The sequence below is a fragment of the Musca autumnalis genome, unplaced genomic scaffold (genome assembly GCF_047663935.1).
Source record: "Musca autumnalis isolate F117 unplaced genomic scaffold, ASM4766393v1 scaffold_1, whole genome shotgun sequence".
Classification (NCBI taxonomy): Eukaryota; Metazoa; Arthropoda; class Insecta; order Diptera; family Muscidae; genus Musca; species Musca autumnalis.
Window position 1 is genome coordinate 279708694 of NW_027411644.1, and position 17807 is coordinate 279726500.

The 17807-nt window shown below is 38.1% G+C and overlaps 1 protein-coding gene across 1 annotated transcript in view; it reads left to right on the forward strand.

Annotated features, from left to right (window-relative positions):
- Positions 1 to 17807, forward strand: part of mAChR-B (muscarinic acetylcholine receptor) — a 267866-nt gene that overhangs the window by 148895 nt on the left and 101164 nt on the right. Inside the window, exon 2 of the mRNA XM_073961291.1 lies at positions 15092 to 15119. The gene's annotated coding sequence lies outside the window, so the exon portion shown is untranslated. The remainder of the gene's footprint in view (positions 1 to 15091; positions 15120 to 17807) is intronic.

A 17807-nucleotide genomic window follows, 5' to 3' on the forward strand; every position in this document is an offset into this window, starting at 1 on the left:
AACTTGGGTTTGGGCGTCAGGTTAGTAACCCTCCCCTAGAAAAAACAACCTACTATGAAAAAATTAAAGAAAAGAAAAACAAATCCCTCAGAAGTGGACGGCCCCGCACACGTTTTAAGGACCACGATCTGCGAATCTGCACCTGGAATGTTCGCACTCTTTATAGAGAAGGTGCAGTTTACGCATTGGCAGATGTACTTGAAGAGTACAAGGCCGACATTACTGGCATACAGGAAATAGGATGGAACGGGAAAGGCGTCACAACAACACCTAAAGGTGACGCTGCCATGACACAAAGCATGAGTTCGGTTGCGGATTTGTAGTTGGTCGGAGGTTAAAACATCTGGTCTCCAGCTTCACCCCCAGTGAATGAAAGACTCTTCAACAACAGCTTTATTTGCGCTCACGCTCCCACTGAAGACAAGGACGAACAGACCAAACATATATTTTACGAACGCTTAGGAGAAACTTATGACCGTTGCCCTGCCCATGACATTAAAATTATACTAGGCGATTTTAATGCCAAAATTGGAAAGGAGAATATCTTTGACCCAACAGTCGGGAAATTCAGTCTCCACAGTGAAACATCTAACAACGGAATGAGGCTGATATACTTTGCAGCTGCAAGAAACATGGTAGTTAGCAGTACCAGATTTAAGCATCTCGATATTCATAAGGGCACCTGGCTGTCGCCAGATCAAAGAACAAGAAATCAAATTGATCACGTTGTGCTAGATGAAAGACATGCATCAAGCGTGTTGGATGTACGATCGTTCCGAGGTGCAAACATAGACTCGAACCACTACCTTGTTGTAGCAAAGGTACGTACCAGATTAAACGTAGCAAACAAAGTGTGAACAGATACAACACGGAAGTTGGACATCGGTAAGCGGCAATCAAAACAGATAGCCACAGCATATTCCCCACTCAACTGTCCCAACTGCTTAATCAAAGCACTCCTCGTCCCAATAACATATCAGGACAGTGGCAAAACATTGGCCACTCCATGCAAACATCCGCAAAATCAGTGCTTGGATACCAGAGACCTCCACCAAGGAATCCATGGTATGACCAGGAGTGTCGTGCTGCTACCGAAGAGAAAACTGCGGCATATAGGGCTACTTTACAATTAGTAGCAACGCGTAGCGCACGAGGGAAGCATCGGGAGAAAAGGAGAGAGGAGAAACGTCTTTTCCGCAGGAAAAAAAGAGAGATGGAAAAGCGGGAGTGTGAACAAATCGAGATGTACAGGAGACATAATGAAGTCCGAAAATTCTACCAAAGAGTGAAACATCAAACTGATGGCTTTGGAACTGGCACATCCTCCTGTAGAGACCAGCAAGGTAATCTGGTAACTGATACAGATAGTGTGCTAAGGATATGGAAAGAGCATTTTTCCAAACTGTTGGTATCCAATAGTAGCGAAGTCGACGAAGATACCACAGATCCAATCCCAGAAGATGGTATTGAATGTATACCACCTGGCCGGGATGAGGTAAAGACAGCAATAAACCGGCTGAAGAATAATAAGGCAGCAGGAGCTGATGGCCTACCAGCCGAGCTGTTTAAAACCGGAGGCGACACGCTGATAAGGTGTATGCATCAGCTAGTTAGCTCCTTCTGCCAGAAAGAACGCGTACCCGACGATTGGAACCTGAGCATCCTGTGATATAAGACTTTATGCTCCAACTATAGGGGCATAAGTCTTCTTCCTATCGCCTACAAGATAGTGTAAGGGATATTGTGCGAACGACTAAAGCCCATGGTCAACGAAATAATTGGACCATACCAATGCAGCTTTAGACCTGGCAAGTCCACCATTAACCAGATATTTACCCTGCGGCAAATCCTGGAGAAGACCCAAGAGATGCAGATCGACACCTACCACCTTTTTGTCGATTATAAAGCAGCCTTCGACAGCCCGCTACGTTCAAAGGTATTCCAACTCATGTCTGAATTTGGTATCCCCGCGAAGCTCATTCGGCTTTGTAAAATGACTCTAACTGACACAAGATCTTCAGTTAAAATAGGAAAAAACCTCTCCGAAGAGTTTTGTACCAAAAGAGGTTTCCGGCAAGGAGACAGCCTTTCGTGTGATCTTTTCAACATCCTGCTGGGTGGGTCAGGCGGTAAACGGCGAGGAGATCATGCTGATGGTGTCGACGCGCAATGCGTCCATTGAGATCGGACCAACTGTTGAAGTTGGTTTCTATAATTTGGAGGTAGTAAAAGAATTCGTATACCTCGCCAACGCCATAAACAGAACAAACTACATCAGTTGTGAAATAAAAAGAAAAATTGCATTGGCCAACAGATGCTACTTTGGCTCAAGTAAGCAATTTAACAACAAAGCCAAAACTCGTCAAACAAAAATAACGCTTTACAAAACACTGATACTACCCGTGCTCATGTATGGTTCCGAAGCCTGGGTACTTACGCAAGCAGATAAGGCAGTGCTTGGCGTGTTTGACAGAAAACTTCCTCGAAGGATCTACGGACCGATCTGCGTTGAAGGTGAATATCGACGTCGTATGAACCACGAGCTGTATCTGCTATACAACGACATCAATATAGTTAAATGTATCGAGATGCAGCGATTGCGTTGGCATATAATAAGAATGAGCGATGATGAACCCACTAAAAAGGCGTATAAATTCGAGCCACATGGCTGGCCAAAGAATAGATGGGCGCCAGCAAATGGATGAAGAGATGACAAGGCGCGGTATTTCAAAAAGCGAAGCACGAAACAGAGAGAATTGGTGATCTTTTCCTAGTTCGGTCTATGGAACAAATGTTCTGTAATGGGACAGCTAAGTAAGTAAGTAAGTAAGTACTTTTCGTACACTTGCAGTTCGAATTTTAGAAAACCGTTCGGCACGTTTATCCTATAGTCTATCAGTGACCCTCATTCCAAATTTCATAATTCTAATTCTACCGATTCGCCAAATACAAATGGTACCATATTTAGTACAATTTAGGACCCTTCTATATCGAATTTCGAAAAACCCAGCCTTATCTGACACCTTCTGACCAAGACTAACCCTCAACCAAAATTTCAAGATTCTACCTTTAGCCGTTTATCCTGGGCGTTGATTATCAGTCAGTCAGTCATCATTACTGAACTCTTTTATAATATTAGATAAAATATAAAATTTTGTTTTTCAAAATAGTCAGGCTTAATCCCATAGTCGTTGTTTTAATATTTTATTAAAACAACTTTCATTTATTAGTTGGAAAAAAATTGGCGATGTTTACCAAGTGGTAAGGCAGGGCCACAGATCCTCATCAGTTCCTTTGTTTCTTGTTTTTCAACAAGAAACTTTTTATACCCAAGTGTCAATTGCTCGTTCAAATAGATACAAGTGTTATGCTAACACACTCCTTGTTCGACTTGCAAGTAATATCTCTTCCACATTCTCTTGGCTTTGGGCAAACATCATTCTCAAATAAATTCAAAACCATAACTTCCATATCATATAAAATCAACTATAAAATGATACCTATAATATTTTAATGTTGCTGTAGTTGAGGTTATTTGGTGGTTTAGGTTTTCTTTCACATACAAGTTTCATGTTAATGTAGAAATAACATGGTAACCACATATGAGTATGTGTGTATGTATATATGGTCGACCACTTATGTCCATCACTGTGTGTCGTAGCCAAGTGTGTCGTCCACAAAAGACGGGTATCTTTTGCCATATCATCGACCAATGTAACATAACAAAAGGAAAAATCTGAACTTATACAACTCGCTTCCATTGTCCGTCTCTAACATTGAATGACTTTGGAATAATAAAATAGCAACAACAACAACGGAACAAAAACATAACAAAATACGAAGGAGAAAAAAACAAGAACAACTGAGTACAAACCAGACGAAAAAGGATTTCCTTGTTTAAGACCGCAAAGTTAAGCCAACTTGCAAAAGCCACATATCATCCGCAGGCATAGCCAAGCGAAGCCATTATAAAATGTGTGTTACAAACATATACAGAGTGCACACACACATACACATTGGCTAATCGTTCATGTAAGCTTCTCTATGGTGTTGAGGAGGGGAAGTATGAGGAAAGAGTTAGAGGGCAAGACTGTGTGTGGTGAGAATTTGAACTATATCATACACGTGTTAAACATATAAATGTGTATGTATGTATGTGTATACTACAAACAAATTACGCACACAAGTACACAACAGACATTAGCATAAATATATTAATGAAAGACGAGATGTTGTTGCTAGTTACTAATACATTAGTAGCCTTGTCTTGTTATATCCAATTTATGTTTGTTTTGGGTGGGTGTGTGTGAGTTTTATTTCTTGTGAATACCACAACACAAGTAAAAAAAAACAACAAAAAAGGAACCAGTTAATGTTGGACTCTTCCACCGCCACTCCATACAAACATACATATTTGATATTCTGTTTACCACACACAACGGATATTCGTATTTGTAACACTTCAACATTACAAAACCAAAACCCAAGTAGAACTCAACTGAAAATGGGTCATCATCTCCCGCAAGGATGTGTTGTTGTTGTTGTTTGGCAAGAATTTGATGTACAACGGAAAACCTGAGGTCATAACTTTCACAAGTTTATCACCTGTTATGCACAACAAAAGTCAACTTTTTCATCATCATCAACCTCATCCTCATCGTCAGCTTAAAAGCTGGTAATGGAACGGCATTATCTGTGGAAACAAGCCACTTCATGGCCCATCTATGTTCTCTAGTGACACCGACAACAACAACAACAATACCATCCTCATTTCCAACACCATTGTGTGCAAGTACAAGTAGTTAAAGACCTGCTAATCTGTTAATCGGATAATGATGAAAGAAACAAAAAGGGCAAACAATTTTTGGTTTCTTTTAGAACGGCCATTGTTCCAACTGTCTAATGGACAAATGTGATTATATTGGGGTCATAATGCCTGCCTGGTAATAATATGTATTGTTGTTAACCTGCACTATAAATCCTGTTTGATTTGTGTTAGTAATGTGTCTGGGAATACTCATGGGGTATTCCGAGCGTATGATGAGCATGTGTTGACAGACGTTGTGTTAATCATACGCAAAGTACTATTTTTTGTTTTCGACAAAGATCGAATGTACATATTTAGGGTCTCTTCAGAAATTTGTGGCACTTCTTGGATATTTGAACTTGACGACAAAAATGTGGATTAGGATTAAAGTTCAAAAGTATTGCGAAGGATGTACTTAAAGGAATGGACCGACATAGTCCATTATGAAAGTGGATCTTATTACACTATGCAACACTGAACTTGCAAACAACTTCTATAGTATGCATTTTTTGAAAGTACATATTTAGACTACAAAAACCCTAGTAGGGTTTTGTCCTGTCAGATCCAGTTCGGATTTTATGGCCTCAACTAAACCGGGCTAAACCTACACTTTTTTGCATTTATCAGGCCTTTATCTCAGAAACGAAAAGGAATTTGGCCTTGCTGTCTTTAGCAATATTGTAGCCCTAAACTATTAGAACTTATCTCTTAAAAAAACCACATACGAAAAACTCTATCTAGGGCATCAAAACCTATAAAATATAGAAAATTTTACATAATGGCTGAAATTCTGGTATGTATCGGCTAAACAATTGGGAGTTAAACCAAGTAAATACAGAAAATATAGAAAATTTTACATGATTGCTGAAATTCTGGTAAGTATCGGCTAAACTATTGGGAGTTGAACCAAGTAACCTTTTGCAAAAATCTTCCAAATAAAGTTCTCAACAATTCTTTAGAAGATTCTGAAACTCTAAGATACTTACTTCTATTACTTACTTCTCGCATTTCGGATTTCACCACATTTTTGACAAATTTATTAAATCGTCGTTGAAAAATATACTGAAAACAACGTGATAGAGGCATTTTACAACAATGACATGTTCTGAAGAGTTGTGTATTACATTTCAGGGAATATTTTTTAAAAAGAAAATATTCAGAAAAAATTAACGGTTTTGGAGATACGGTGCGAAATTTATAAAAATTATGGAATTTTTGGAAATATTTTGAAATTTGAGGCAATAAATGTAGTTTTTCGAGTTCATTATTTCTCCAAATATTTTATTCGTGTCCTTATCTACAAATTTGCTTCAGAGGTCAGAAAAAGATTCGCATTGATTTCAGAGATATAGCCCCGAATTTCTCTAAAAACTCAATATTTAACCATGTTTAGATGGGTCCATGAAATCCGAGCTGGATCTGACACAACAAAACCCAACTAGGGTTTCTTGTCGTTTGGATCTGTACTTTCAAAAAATCCTCAGTTCGAATTGTTTGCACAAGATTACCTTAAAAATGTTGCACAGTGTTATGGAAGTGATCTTATTTTTCGTATGACTTTTAGACCAGTACGCCAGGAAGCATGGACTTGTCCACGGAAAACATTATATTGCTGTACACCGGACCACAATGAAGATTTTCAAAGGATCTTCGAACAGAACCTAAACTGCAAATATTGAAATGTTGTGGGGGAGGTACCCTAAGGGGAGGATCGATATGGACCATTTAAGAAGTTAAACTAAATTTGTACAAAATATTAGGAGATCCAAAGTTTGGACCAAATTGGTTGCCCCGTTCAAGAGATATCGGGCATACCACTTTAGTGACAGTTTTTACATATTGGGGGGAAGTGCGGATGTTGTAGACCGAACTGAAACAAAGGGTTCTTGCACCCTTCGGGTGGTTTTCCCAAGAAGTATAAAATAAATTTTACCGTCGTAATTGAGGCAGCGAATGCAAGTTGATTCAACAAAAATCAAAGTGATTTTGTGTGGGAGGTACCCGAATGAGTGGACAAATATTGTGCATATTCGAACTAGATATATTTCTGGTAGATACATTAGGATGTGAAAAGTATGGATCAAATCGGTCACTCCCTTCAAGAGTTATCGTGCGCACAATTTTTCCAAACATTTTTGAACTTTTGCGGGGAAGATACCTGAAGGAGTAGACCGATATAGTTTATCTTCGAATTTAAACTTGGGACAAAATATTACGAAGGCCAAATTTAGGACCGAATCGGCAGATCCGGTCGAGAGTTATCTTGCGCTCCAAACACTACACACAGTGTCATAGGGGTTCTTTATGCACCTTTCAGGCAATTTTCTCAGGAAGTATGGCCCTTGATGAAATTTGGGGGGCAGTGAATACAAGTTGCTACATCAAAAATCAAAGAGATTCGCAGGTCCTAAACTGATATTTTCCAAAATTTTGTGTGGGAGGTACACGAAGGAGTGGGCCGATTGAGCCAAAATTGGAACCTCATCTAAGTCTGGTAGAAATTTCACGATGTGCGATGTGGACTAAATCAGTTAATCCCTTCCAGAGTTATAGTGCGCACAAATACGAAAGCCAAGTTTTGGACTGAATCGGTTGATTAGACCGAGAGTTATCGTGCGCTCCAGCCAGCCAGAGAGATGGACGGACGGACAGACCATCCCGAGTGTAGCTGAGCCAAAATTACTTTGGTTTGTAGTGGCTCTTCAACAGCGATAGATGGGGAATATTCTCCGAGGACCGCATTCACACGATAGTTGTTTATGGCTGTATCGTGTGGATGGTATTTAAATCTGCTCTCACGGCAACATCCGAGCAAGCACTACAAAGAAAGCATGTCATTGTGTTGCTGAACTGGAAGAACCTTTGTCTCCCCAGGTAGATGGTCCACTGAAGACTTAAGACGGTACCCCGTTGCAGATCTCAGCGGGGTATTCTGACAGGTTTGAACATTTTTCTATTGTCGCACTTATATTCGCGGATCCACTGGTGCCGCATAGCTTAGCACAGACCAACCTAACGCGTTATATGTGGTCAACAGGGTTTCTTTATCTGCACCGTAAGTGTTGCCGGCTAAGTACTTAAGGACCTAGTGTCTACATCTCAGCTTGTCGCAGATATCTGTGGCATGCGCGTTGCAGATCGGTGATCGGAATTCTGCTACCATCGCCCATGACATTCAACTCGGTGTTCACTTCTGCAGTCCATGTGGTGAACAGAGTGGCCGTAGATTTAGTGGCGGATACGCGCATACTCACGTGGATCCAAGAGCCATGATGTCAATATCGTCGGCATAAGCAAGTACAATATGTCTTATTTTGACCTTATTTTGGTAGTAAACTCTTCGGAGAGGTTTTTTCCTATTTTAACTGAGGATCGGGTATCAGTTAATGTCATCTTACAAAGCCGAATGAGCTTTGCGGGGATACCAAAATCAGACATGGCTTGGAATACCTTTGAACGTATAGGGTTTCGAAGGCTGCTTTATAATCGACAGAAATACGGTAGGTGTTGATCTGCATTTCTTCGGCCTTTTCCAGGATTTGTCTCAAGGTAAATATCTGGTCAATGGTGGATTTGAAACCTCTGAAACTAGGCCAATTACCTTTACCATGATTGATTAAAGTGCGGCATTCAGAGTTAACGAAATCGGGCGGTCTGCTGATGGAGGTAATTATGGGGAGATGGTCTGACCCAACAAAAACAACTGGTTGCCAGGTGACGTCATATGTCAGGCCATGTTATATCTGGCGAACTGTGACACTCTCGGCTAATTCTGGTAGGTGCGTACTCATTGACCGTGCAAAACATAGAGCTATCAATCTGCTCAGCTCCTCAGCTTTTCGAGGAATGTCACAACCAGACGGTAATGAACTTCCCAAAGAGGGCTAATGTTGGTCCTATAACCTGGAGTACAACTATTTATCGGCGGGATGTATAGGTTCAGGAACTCTACCTCGGAACTTCCACACGTCACTGCTACCCCAATACATTCCATGTACGGGTCATTAGAGCCAGGCTCAAGTGGATAGCTAATCCCCCCCGCCACTTCCAATACCATCCTTCCTTAGTACGTTGTATCCATCCCAATGCTGAAAGCTGCAGTTTCTGTTGAGCTTGGTTTCCTGCACCGCCGCGACTCTGATATTCTTCCGACTCATGAAATCCACTATCAATCCACATCAATATTACCTCGGAGTCCATTGCAATTAAATTTCAAAAACAACAGTCCTTGTCGTAGTCCCTCACATAAACAAGTCCAGAAGAACCACTGAAATGCACCCACTCCCGTCACCTATTACATCTCACCGAAGTGTGAGAGTGTTGGATGCAAATGTGACAAATTGCTCACATCCATATTGATCCTGGCTTTTCCTTCGTCCAGGTACAGACCAAAAGAATCCGAGGCAGATTCAGGGTCAATCCGGTATCGGTATAGCCCACCTAGAGTTGTATATTTCATGGTGGAGGGTATTCAAAAATCGGCCCGACCGAACTTATCACTTTTTAACTTGTTCTTATACCCTCCACCATAGTATGGAGGGTATATTAAGTTTGTATTTTGGTTTGTAACGCATCGAAATAATCATTTGAGGCCACATAAGTATATATATTCTTGATCAGGAAAAAAATCTGAGTCGATCTACCCATGTCTGTCCGCAAAAATTGAGATAGGGCGCTATATTTTTGCACCCGAATATATTTTTGTCATAGGAAGGTCAAGTTCGAAGATGGGCTTTATCGGTCCATGTTTTGGTATAGCATCCATATAACGGTACCTACCGATTTTGGGTATTTTGAGGATTTTCGCTAAAATTGTTAACTGAACCAGCTGTAATTTGACAGTTAAGGTTCTTAGGGTCCACAACAATTCTTCACCAAAAATGTTCAACATAGGTCCATGTAAAGCCCCCATATAACAGAACCTCCAGCTTTTTTGGTATTTTGAAGGTTTTAGCTAAATTTTTTGACTGAACCACATGTAACCTGACATTTGAGATTCTCCGCATTCACGAAATTTAAACACCAAAATTGTCAACATAGGTCCATGTTTAGGTATAGCCTCCATATAACGGTACGTCCCGATTTTCGGTATTTTGAGGAGTTTAGCCACATTTTTTGACTGAACTACCCATAATTTTAAAACTGAGGTTTCCTGCAGTCACGAAACTTATATAGCAAAACGTAGGTCCATGTTTAGGTATAGCTCCCATACACTGTTTTTCTGTATTTTGAGGGGTTTATCTAGATTTTCTTGACATTTGAACTTAATTTTTTTTTTTTACTTGCTATATGTTACAATTTTCAAGACTAATAGAGTCCCATAATATCAGCCTCTTGCCCTCCTGATTGTCAAACTTATGTTTGCCTCATTCGCTATGCTTCGAATAATATTTTCATTTCATGCTGGATAAAATTCAAAGTGTCGACCAAATGCTAACTCTATTATAATGTCTGGTCTAGCCACACTGCTTTGCATATGTGTTTATGGCTAAACACGCACACACTCAGACCCGCTAAAACAACAATTTTGTAACAATCTTGTTATTGAATATGTGCGAGATTTTCAAATATCTATTACGAAAAAATTCCTATATTGCTGTGATATTCAACAAGGATACTACCCAGGGGGGAAATGACGATATCACCGCAACACTATCATCAGCATAGTGAAAAAATATGGCGGGCTAGAGTCACGGTGATGACGACAATATTGGATTTCGTGCAATGTGTGTTATGGGAGTGTTCAAGGTATTCTCAATTCAAATTCAAACGTTCGTTCGGTCGTTTGTTCCTTCAGTCATTCATAGATGCCACCAACCGTGAAATAATCGGAGCAACACAACGCACAACCTCTATCAATGACGAAAAGATAGACAGACGCACCTACACACACACTGTTACACAGAGATCTAGAAATGTTGCTAACCATCTATCGCTAGCTATCGATAACCACCTAACACCGCCATAATGGGTGTGTTTGTAACGTATTGTAGTGGTGTGTGTGTGCAACTATCGCCATGTGAAATGTTTGGTTTATGGTCATATTCCGGAGTGTGAAATATGCAACGCCAGCTCCGTTCCCTCATCAACTCTCGAAGGACACAAATCTGATGACAGTATTTTTAAAATGACCTCGAAATCGATGACAAACAATAAAAAAGGCGCGCAATCTGCGCCATGATAAGAGTAACGATGTTGTATGGGTGTGTGTGTGTCTGTGTGTTTTGTAGTGGGAGAGCCAGTGTATGTCTGTGAGTGCGTTTGGTGGTTTTCGCGTTACTATTCCAGAGGCCAGTAAATCATCTTTCATTTCATTTTGTGTGGCTTAATTGGAACCATAATGAGGACATCATTTGACCATGAATGAAGAGATACGCTTCTCTGTGCTGTGTAGATGTGTTTCTCAGTGTGTGACTGTGATTGTACTTTCATGTGTACAACGGGTGCGGTATTTCGATGTTACAGTTGCTTGTGTTTGGGGTTTTGCTCGTTTCTCCCAATGCCACCACCATGCATTCCCTAATGGGCCGCCGCCAGTCCCTTGAAGATTAAATGACATTGATTTCATTCAACTCTTTTGGCATTTAATTAATCACTTTGTTGTGCAAATGGTGAGTCCTTGAAAGGTGAATGAGGATCATTTGAATGACTTAGACATATTAAGCAAAGAAAGTGGTTAGCTTGGAAAGGTAGAAAGTGTGTAGAAGCAAGTAAAAAAGAATCAGTCGGCTTTGCCCACAGATAAATACCGTCAAATTATGAATGTACAAAAAAAAACAGGAGTTGAGGATCAAAGGCTTCCCTAAAGTCACCAAACGTGGATTTTTAAAGGCTTCCCTAAGGCCATCAAACTTGGTTTTTAAAAGACTTCCCTAAGGTCATTGAAGGTGGATATTTAAAGGGTTCTCTAAGACCATTAAACATGGATTTTTAAAGGTTTTCCTAAATCCATCAAACCTGTATTTTTAAAAGGCTTCCCTAAGGCCATTAAAGGTGGATTTTTAAAGGCTTCACTAAGGACATCAAAAGTGGATTTTTAAGACATCCCAAAGACCACCAAACATGGACTTTTAAGACTTCCCTAAGGCCATCACATGTGGATTTTTAAAGGCTTTCCTAAGGCCGTCAAAAGTGGGTTTTTAAAGGTTCCCTAAGGACATTACACGTGGATTTTAAGGGTTCTCTAAGGCCATTAAACGTGGATTTTTTAAGGCTCTTCTAAGGCCATTACTCCTGGATTTTTAAAGATTTTCCCTAAGGCCATTAAACGTGGATTTTTAAAAGGCCATTGAACGTGGATTTTTAATGGCTTCCCTAAGGCCATTAAATGTGGATTTTTAAGGACTGCCCTAAGGCAAAGGAACGTGGATTTTAAAGGCTTCCCTAATTCCATTAAACGTGGATTTTTAAAAGCTTCCCTAAGGCCATTAAACGTGGATTTTTAAAAGCTTCTCTAAGGCCATTACACGTGGATTTTTAAAAACTTCCCTAAGGCCATTAATCGTGGATTTTTAAAAGCTTCCCTAAGGCCACTAAACTTGGATTTTTAAAAGCTTCCCTAAGGCCATTTAACGTGGATTTTTAAAAGCTTCCCTAAGGCCATTAAACGTGGATTTTTAAAAGCTTCCCTAAGGCCATTAAACGTGGATTTTTAAAAGCTTCCCTAAGGCCATTAAACGTGGATTTTTAAAGGTTTCCCCAAGGTCATAAAACGCGGATTTTTAAAGGTTTCCCCAAGGTCATAAAACGCGGATTTTGAACGGCTTTAAACGTGGGTTTTTAAAGGCTTCCTTAAGTCATTAAACGTGGATTAAGGCCATTAAACGTGGATTTTTAAAAGCTTAACTCAGGTCATTAAACGTGGATCTTTAAAAGCTTCCCTAAAGCCATAAAACGTGGATTTTTAAAAGCTTAACTCAGGTCATTAAACGTGGATTGTTAAAAGCTTCCCTAAGGCCATTAAACGTGGATTTTTTAAAAGCTTCCCTAAGGCCATTAAACGTGGATTTTTAAAAGCTTCCCTAAGGCCATTAAACGTGGATTTTTAAAAGATTATCTAAGGCCATTAAACGTGGATTTTTAAAAGATTATCTAAGGCCATTAAACGTGGATTTTTAAAAGCTTCCCTAAGGCCATTAAACGTGGATTTTTAAAAGATTCTCTAAGACCATTAAACGTGGATTTTTAAAAGCTTCCCTAAGGCCATTAAACGTGGATTTTTAAAAGATTCTCTAAGGCCATTAAACGTGGATTTTTAAAAGCTTCCCTAAGGCCATTAAACGTGGATTTTTAAAAGCTTCCCTAAGGCCAATAAACGTGTATTTTTAAAAGCTTCCCTAAGGTCATTAAACGTGGATTTTTAAAGGCTTCCTTAAGGCCATTTAATGTGGATTTTTAAAAACTTCCTTAAGGCCATTTAACGTGGATTTTTAAAAGCTTCCCTAAGGCCATTAAACGAGGATTTTTAAAAGCTTCCCTAAGGCCATTTAACGTGGATTTTTAAAGGTTTCCCTAAGGCCATTTAACGTGGATTTTTAAAGGTTTCCCTAAGGCTATTTAACGTGGATTTTTAAATGTTTCCCTAAGGCCATTTAACGTGGATTTTTAAAGGCTTCCTTAAGGCCATTAAACGTGGACTTTTAATGGCTTAACTACGGCCATTAAACGTGGATTTTTAAAGGCTTCCCTAAGGCCATTAATCGTGGATTTTTAAGTGCTTCCCTAAGGCCATTAAACGTGGATTTTTAAAGGCTTAACTAAGGCCATTAAACGTGGACTTTTAAAGGATTCCCTACGGCCATTAAAGGTGAATTTTTAAAGGCTTCCTTAAAGCCATTAAACGTGGATTTTTAAAGGCTTCCCTAAGGGCATTAAACGTGGATTTTTAAAGGCTTCCCTAAGGGCATTAAACGTGGATTTTTAAAGGCTTCCCTAAGGCCATTAAACGTGGATTTTTAAAAACTTTAAGCTTGGATTTTTAAAGACTTCCCTAAGGTCATCAAATGTGGATTTTTTAAAGCTTCCCTAAGGCCATCAAATGTGAGGTTTTAAAGGCTCCCCAAAAGCCATCAAACGTGGATTTGTAAAGCCCCCCCAAAGGTCATCAAAGTGGATTTTTAAAGTCTCCTCAACATCCACCAAACGTGGAATTTAGAAAGACTTCCCTAAGGTCATTAAACTTGGATTTTTATGGCTTTAAACGTGGAATTTTAAAGGCTTCCCTAAGGTCATCTAACATGGATTTTTAAAGGCTTTAAACGTGGAATTTTAAAGGCTTCCCTAAGGTCATCTAACATGGATTTTTAAAGGCTTTAAACGTGGATTTTTAAAGGCTTCCCTAATTCCATCAAACGTAGACTTTCTCAAGGCTTCCTAATTCCATCAAACGTAGACTTTCTCAAGGCTTCCTAATTCCATCAAACGACGAATTTTTAAAGGCTTCCCTAAGGCCATTAAACGTTGATTTTTAACAGCTTCCTTAAGGCCATTAAACGTGGATTTTTAATAGCTTCCCTAAGGCCATTAAACGTGGATTTTAAAAGCTTCCCTAAGGCCATTAAACGTGGATTTTTAAAGGTTTCCCTAAGGCCATTTAGCGTGGATTTTTAAAGGTTTCCCTAAGGCCATTTAACGTGGATTTTTAAAGGTTGCCCTAAGGCCATTTAACGTGGATTTTTTAAGGCTTTCTTAAGGCCATCAAACGTGGATTTTTAAGGGTTTCCCAAAGGCCATTGAACGTGGATGTTTAAAGGCTTCCCTAAGGCCATTAAACGTGGATGTTTAAAGGCTTCCTGAGGCTACAAAGGGGGGTGGGGAGGAATGAAATTATTCTCAATTTTTTTGTATATTACTAAAAATTTTATAATATAGTATCATTTATATTAAGCGATTAGAGCCAAATTTCTAAAAAAAAAAAATTATGATGATACTGAATTTGTGATGCTAAATTTGGTACCAAATACAGTCGGACTTCTCGTTAACGAACTTCCCTGTAACGAATATTTCTTAATAACGAAGTTGTTCTAACGACACATGTACAGTTTCACACAAAATAATCTCTCTATAACGAATTTTCTCTATAATATAGTAATACGCCGGTCCCCATGTGCTACGTTATAGAGAAGTTCGACAGTAATTTTAGTTCTTTCCTAAAATGAATTTGGATAAACTTATGTCTAGGGTTAGTAGTGGCTCCGTTGTTGTACAACCTTTGCTTACTTGTAGTATCTGCTTAAATTTATTATTCGGCCTTAACTAAACAAAATATTTTTTTTTCCGTTACAGGCATTCATTACATCGGCTTATTCTAATGGTAAGTTTGAAAAGTTATGAAGGTAAATATACATATTAGAATGAAAAAACATTTTCGTTAGCGTAATGTAGCTTCAAGCTATTGCGACCTACTCACAAAAGAGATCTAACGTCGATTGATATACGCAAAACATTTTTATATGCAAGTGAATGCAGAAAATAACTAAATGGTCCTGTAAAGATCGTAAAATTTTATTTGCTATCTTTTCACTGTAAATTGGAGAAGTGTCTTAAGAAATCTAAAAACAGTAGTCAGGTTTGTTGAAATATGCGAGCAAAACAACTTTTTATAAGTTGAAAAATTTGTTTAGCTAAAATATATAAAAATAGATAAAACCCTTTCCCACGTCGAACCACTGTGCAGTTCTCTACTGTATAACTTTTCATTTTAATCATTCATTTTAAAGAAAAATGCAAATAAACAAAATTTAGTATTCAAAATTGTTTCCACATCTAAGACTTAAATGTCTTTGCACAGCTGCTGCTGCTGCTTGAGACCATCACCACCGCTGCCACATCCGCCCAAGACAATATCTCATTTTGTTTGCGGCGCATTAAAACTTTAATCTGTTTCGAAAACACTCAAATGTCATTTTAATTACTTAACTAAACAATGGCGGAATTATTTTTTGCCTTCGTATTGTTTTTTTCAGTTAGACTTGAATACTTTGAAGTCTTCGTGGGAAAATTAATCATTGCTGGAAGCAGAGCAGTGTCTTTCTCTTGCCTTTCTCAGGAAATTTTAACACTGTTCTTTGGTACAACCAACAAACGTTTTAAATGAAATCAGAAACGCATTGAGAAACATAATATTTAAATGAGACAAGGTAACCTGTTACTTCGTGCGGAAAAAAGCAAGATGACTTTAAATATAAATATATGTATGTATGTTTGTGTATTACTAAATTGTTGTTCATTTAATTATTGGCCAGCGTTACCGTTGTTGAATTCCAACTTTGTAGTTAACGTTAGGTCAATAGTCATTGATCAAAGGTTAATAGCCATTGATCATATATGAATAGTCATTAATGAAAGGTCCATAGCCTTTGATAAGTCAATAGTCATTGGCCACAGATCAATAGGCATTGAATAAGGGTCAATAATTAATGACCAAAGGTCAAAAGTCATTGAACATAGGTCAATAGTCATTTCCCAAATTCAACAGTCATTAAAGAAAGGTCAATAATTAATAAAAAAAAGTCAATAGCTATTGCACGCAAATAAATAGATATTGAGGAAAGGTAAATAATTAATGATCAAAGATCAAAAATCATCCACCAAATATAAGTAGTCATTGACCCCAGGTCAATAATCATTGACCATAGGTCGATAGCCATAGACCATAGGTCAACAGTCATTAAATACAGGTCAACAGTCATTGAACACAGGTCAATAGTCATTGACCTAATGCCAATAGTCAATGACCAAGGGCCAATATTCATTCACCAAAAGTCAATGGCAATTAACCATAGGTCAATAGCCATTGATCATAGTTCAACAGTCATTAACCATAGGTCAATAGTCAATGATCAAAGGTCAATAATAATTGACAATAAGTCAATATTCATAAGACAAATGCAATAGTCATAGATCAAAAGTCATTGACTATAAATCAATAATCATTAACTATAAGTCAATAGTCATGGACTATAAGTATATAGTCATATATATAGTTAAGTCAATAGTCATTGACAATAAGTCATTAGTAATTGACTATAAGTCAATTGTCGTTGACTATAAGACAAAAGTATATATAGACTATAAGTCAATAGTCATTGACTATAAGTCAATACTGATTGACTCTAAGTCAATAGTCATTGACTATAAGCCAATAGTGATTGACTATAAGTCATAGTTCAACAGTCATTAACCATAGGTCAATAGTCATTGATCAAAGGTCAATAATAATTGGCAATAGGTCAATAATAATTGACAGTAGGTCAATAATAATTGACAATAGGTCAATAATAATTGACAATAGGTCAATATTCATAGGCTAAATGCAATAGTCATAGGTCAAAAGTTATTGACTATAAATCAATAATCATTGACTACAAGTCAATAGTCATCGACTATAAGTCAATAGTCATCGACTATAAGTCAATAGTCATTGACTACAATCAATAGTGATTGACTATAAGTCAATAGTCATTGACTATATGTCATTAGTAATTGACTATAAGTCAATAGTCGTTGATTATAAGTCAATACTGATTGACTATTAATCAATAGTCATTGACTATAAGTCAATAGTCATTGACTATAAGTCAATAGTCATTGACTATAAGTCAATAGTCATTGACTATAAGTCAATATTGATTGATTATAAGTCAATAGTCATTGACTATAAGTCAATAGTGATTGACTATAAGTCATAGTTCAACAGCCATTAACCATAGGTCAATAGTCATTGATCAAAGGTCAATAATAATTGACAATAGGTCAATATTCATAGGCTAAATGCAAGAGTCATAGGTCAAAAGTCATTGACTATAAATCAATAATCATTGACTATAAGTCAATAGTCATCGACTATAAGTCAATAGTCATTGACTACAATCAATAGTGATTGACTATAAGTCAATAGTGATTGAGTATAAATCAATAGTGATTGACTATTTATCAAAAGTCATTGGCTATAAGTCAATAGTCATTGACTTTAAGTCAATAGTCAGTGACTATAAGTCAA